Source organism: Scaptodrosophila lebanonensis, unplaced genomic scaffold (genome assembly GCF_003285725.1).
Source record: "Scaptodrosophila lebanonensis strain 11010-0011.00,11010-0021.00 unplaced genomic scaffold, SlebRS2 tig00000024-arrow-pilon, whole genome shotgun sequence".
In the NCBI taxonomy this organism is placed as follows: Eukaryota; Metazoa; Arthropoda; class Insecta; order Diptera; family Drosophilidae; genus Scaptodrosophila; species Scaptodrosophila lebanonensis.
Window position 1 is genome coordinate 5,062,729 of NW_022060538.1, and position 5,498 is coordinate 5,068,226.

The 5,498-nt window shown below is 36.6% G+C and overlaps 1 long non-coding RNA gene across 1 annotated transcript; it reads left to right on the plus strand.

Annotated features, from left to right (window-relative positions):
* The first annotated feature begins 4,470 nt into the window (after positions 1-4,470).
* LOC115621725 lies at positions 4,471-5,057 on the plus strand. Its single transcript, XR_003995292.1, has 2 exons — positions 4,471-4,731; positions 4,827-5,057. It is a non-coding gene; the product is annotated as an uncharacterized LOC115621725 (long non-coding RNA).
* Positions 5,058-5,498: the final 441 nt, after the last annotated feature.

Here is a 5,498-nt window from a genome sequence, read left to right on the forward strand (position 1 = left end):
GCAGCAGCAGCAGCAACAGCAACAGCGGCAACAGCAACAACAACGACGCATCCCTATGCACTGACTACATTGGTTGGCTCTTTTATTTTTGCTGCTGCCGGTTTTTATTTTTTCCCCCTTTTTGTAATTTTTTGTAGGTGATGTGTTGTGTGCCCGCACTTAAGGTAATTTGCATTGCAGAATTTGCAGAGCTTGGCCAAGGCAAGGAAAACGGCGACGACGGCGACAACGACGACTACGACGACGAAGCTGCAACTGCAAGCAACGTGCCAGGCATGAATGAAGCAAAGTGCTACAAAGGATTATGCAAATTAATTATTTTTCGCAAGGCACACACCACACTGACACACACACACATACATACACCGGCATACACACAGACACAGTCACCCAAAAAAGCATCTAGAAAGTGTAACGACAAAAAGTGGGTTCTGGCTTGGCTCGCCGGCGGCGACGACGACGACGCCAACGACAATGGCAAATAGTTGAACACACCCACGCCCACCACGTGCCGCCTCCCTTTTGGCCATCATCTTGCTGCAAAAGTTGTTTAGTTTTTAGCTGCGTTCTCTCTCCTTCCCTCTCCCATCCGTTCAGTATTTTACTTTTTTTTTTTGTTTTTTTTTTTTTTTTTAGTTTTGCAGTTTTTAGATTTTGGTTGAATGCATTTTAATAACCAAGTGCTCAAGGTTGGCACTTTTGATGGTATTTTTTGTGCTTTATGCGAGGCGACATCGTCAGTGGTTGGCCTCAGCCAGCCTGGCTACAGGTTGGTGTAACTAGCGGGCAAGCCGAGCTGCAGCTTTAGGTGCAGCTATTAAATTCTGCAGCTAGCTGTTGCTGTTCCTACTGCTGCTGTGGGCAAAGTTTTATTTTAATGAAATGCGGCAAAAACCTACAGCAACAACTACAGGAGCAACAACGGAACAAGCCGAATAAACATTAAAGGGAAAAGTTTTACTATTAAAATGCTACGTAAATTTTAATTGCCGCCGTTGTATTTGGCTTTATTTCATGTTTTTTTTTCCAGCTGCTGCTCCTGCTGCTGTAACTGATGTCGTTGTTATTGTTGTTGTTTGCTCTAGTCGCGTGTCGTACATTAAAGCCACCATATGTGATATGTTTTTATGCTAAACATGCATTAAGTGCTCAGCCCCTGTATTTGTACATTGATTAGTTTAGCTCGCACACGCACAAACTAGCATAGGAAAACATTATATGTTGGTGGAGGGGCGTGGCGGAGTAAGTGCTGGCTAGATGGGGATGGGTAAATAAAAGGGACACACTCGCTGGCATGTGCGTGTATTTGTATTTTGATTAGTTAATTACATTTTGTCTGTGTTTTTGCAATTATTTACGCTTTTGGCTATTTTTAATTAATTAAATAATTGGCCTGTAATGGCATGCAAAATGCATTGCTATTGCCATTGCCATTGCCCGGCATTGATGTAATTTGTTCGAGCAAAATGAGCCACAAAAGTCTGAGCTGAAACAAAAATTGCTGCATACAGTGCACGTTTAAGTACAATAGGCAAAAATTGAAATACTTTAAATAATTTCAAACGCATTTCAATTTCAAACGCATTAAGTTGTATTTCTATTCGGATTATAAGATGGTCAAAAAATAAATAAATGAAAATTAATGAAATAATCAGTCTGGTGAAGAAAATTCCTTTAAACCACCATTTAAACATCGAATCAATAAATTCAAACATCATTTTCAAATAGAGAGCTGTAGATATAATGGTAATATAAATTGTGTACATGGAGACATTTTATGTAATATTGTAACATTTTATTTTTTTTTTTTATATCAATTTAAAAAGCGGACATCAAGGCATTGATTGGAAGTGATTGAAAATTTCATTAAATAGACATTTCTTTCACAAGTATAAGTAAAATAGATTTCTTCATTTCTGAGATTAAAGCCATGGAATGGATGTTGTAAGGCACTGGATGTTACTGGTCTATAGTTTAGTTACATTAATTTCGCTTCTATATGCTTTTTGCAGCTAAGTCGCCTGTCAAAGCTGTGCTAAATGATTATTCAATATTTACTAACTATTAACTATTGGGGACTAAAAGTAAAGATTTTACGCCATGGTTGAGTAAGTCGAAAATTTATTACATAAATCAATTACTGAAATCATGACCATAGTTCACGATTACTGAACTGTTGAGGATACAATTTGAATGTTGTTGTTTGACAATTAAAACCCTCTCATTAAACTGAAAGTTGTTGTAGACACTTAGGTCTCCAAGCACTATTAAGGAACTCCTAATAAGATAAGTTATTATTAGATTGCTGAATATTACAAAAATAGATAAAAGATCAAAATGCTAATTTAGATAATTGAGGTACTTTAAGTTCAATTGGAAAGCCACCAAATGCATATTCGTATATGTATGTATGTATGTATGTGCATTTGTAATGAAATTTGCCTTTTATGTTGTAAACGAACGGTAAGAACGGCTTAATACTTCAATTAAAATGAGTAATTCAATTACATATCTATGTGTATTCATGCGAAAATCTTTAACACATTGAATGGCTGCTAAGTGAATAGAAATTTAAATAAGATTTTCACATGGATGTGTCCATGTGATTGTTCGTGTGTAACTGAGAATGTGTGTGGTATTCAGATTTCATTGAAAATGGCGAATTGTGCAATTCAATAATTTACTCCTATTTGCTCCTATTGTGTTGCCAGAAACGTGGTGCTTGGTCGCGGGTTCCAAATTGCGATCTGGCTTTAGTTTGCTTGTCTAATTATACGCACAATTCATTTCCACTTTAAGCGCACAAACTTTGCGCCTGACAAACTAACTGACTGACTGGCTGAGTGGGTAACTGACTGGATGAATGACTGACCAAACTTGATATTTCAATGCCTGGGTACGCAAATACACGCAAAACGGGGCAATAAACAAAAACAACGTCATTTATCTCGTATAATCCTGTTAAATCAAATTGCCTCTGGACAAGCTTTTGTTGACTCTTACAACAAGAACAACGAGAACAACAACAGCAATACGAATTGGACACAACAACAACAAAATTTAATACTTTCGCTAAATAAATAACTTACATAGCGGCAGCCCAAGCCCCTAGCCCCAAGCCCCAACCCCCATCTCCGAATTAGCTTCAGTGGAAATGCGATTCCCCACGCATAATGCCCAATGACTTCATGAATCCAATAAATTAATAAACTTTTGAAATACGCTGAGGTCATTGCGTACCACCGCCCCCTATTCCACCGCACATTTATGTGAGCAGGCATAACGAGAACGACCAGCCCAAACCAAACTGCTGCTTACCAATCCATTCGGCCAGGTCCAAGTCCACACGCCCACCTCAACAGCTCCACCAACGCACATTAATCATTGAATTTTTGGTAGCCAACTCCCTGGAGAGCAAAACGCGAGCGCGCCTCTTTGGCAGTGCGTTGGTAGCTCCCCAACCTCCAATGCCTTCAACGCCGCAGCGCGGGCTCCGCGTGAACAAAACACACACAAAATTGACTTATTGCCGGTCAAACACCTTTTCAAAATTGTGTACAGGCAGTCGTCGTTTCCATTGGCCCAAATTAAATATGAAAACTTTTGCCACAGCACCACCAGCAGCAGTAGCAGTAGCAGTGGCAGCGGCAACAAAACCGCGAAGCACATTTAAAAATTACGCCAAATGCATGCAGACAACTTTCGCATTAAGCCTGCTTCCCAACCCTCTTGTAGCAGCCGCACACACTCTGGCTCACACACACACACACACACAGACATACTTGCAGGGGTGGGGCTGTTATAGAGAGACAAGTTCCACATACAAACTTATTTACAATATAATTTGTAATTATTTAAAGAATATATTAATATTATAAAATCGAATTTCCTTTTTTTAATACTTGAAATAATTTAATTGCGTTTCTCCCGAAAGGCTCTGCAACCCAGTTTCTTGTAATCGAATTATATTCCAAGGTTTGAAAACAATTGTATGCATTGTTTTTCACTTATCATTACAAAAGAGCCAATAAACTTAATATACTATAACATTACAGTGAATGAGAATCAGAATTCTTTGCTCGACATGTCATATTTCCATATGCTAGCAATACATTAATACAAGTATATTCATTAAATTCTGAACTAAAAAAAAAAATTATAAAATCGAATTTCATTTTTTTAATACTTGAAATAATTTAATTGCGTTTCTCCCGAAAGGCTCTGCAACCCAGTTTCTTGAAATCGAATTATATTCCAAGGTTTGAAAACAATTGTATGCATTGTTTTTCACTTATCATTACAAAAGAGCCAATAAACTTAATATACTATAACATTACAGTGAATGAGAATCAGAATTCTTTGCTCGACATGTCATATTTCCATATGCTAGCAATACATTAATACAAGTATATTCATTAAATTCTGAACTAAAAAAATTTTTTCAAAAATATAAAATAAAGCTACGTAATCGTGATGTTCTTATGATTACAAGGAGGGTGTTCAAATACAAGAATTCTAACTACTGGAACCTTCTATCACGATATCGGATTAAAAAAAGAAAGTACATTTACAAAAAAGCTGAACTAAATCATTCTTATAAGATTATGGCCGACTGGAATGATGATACCTGCGTAATTAAATGTGAAGTAGAATAATTGACTTCCGACTATCGTCTACCACGCACGAATTTTGCAGATATGACTTATTAGTAAATTTACTAATTGTTAAGGGGTAAATAATAAATATTGTTGGCCAAATAAAAAAACAACTGCTCCACAGCTTTAATTATTGTTTTGTTTAAGCGTTTTTTTTTTTTTTAATTTTAGGATGTTACAATATCTTGTTGATTCACGTAAAACAGGCAAGTCAAAACTTTTTCAGTAATCATGGGATCGTCAAAGCGAATTGTAAAGAATTTTTGACAATGTGGCCATCTGCGAGACCGAAAGTTGAATTGAAAAACTGGCTACTACTGTAGATTGCTCCAGTCTTTCCTTAAATTTATCGAGAAAATACGTCAATAAACCTGTAAAACCATTAAATTTGTTTAGTTTAAATATTGGTGTTGTTATTTAATAAGTCGAAATTATAGATTATAACATTAAAGTTGACGTTGTATCGGTAATATAAATATGAATTTATTAATTTTCGGGACATTCCGAGGAAGGCGAGACTTTTATAATAAAAAGTTGAGTTATGTTTGTTTGCGATTTGTGTGAATACAGGAACTCCAAGTATAAGAATTGTTTTAAACAATGGATTGCATACTATTGATATATAGACAACAAAATATCGACAAAGAGCGACTCAGAAAGTGGCAGAGACTCTCATTCTGACTCATTCTGGTTAGTGAGTATGAAATATGGCTTTGCCTATTTTCATCTAGGTGGAAGATAATGATGATTTATATTATAAATTCAGCTCCCCCTGACCCGTCCACAACAATTTCTGGAGACGCCACTGTGCATGCGCACTTATAAACAACGACAACTCAATAA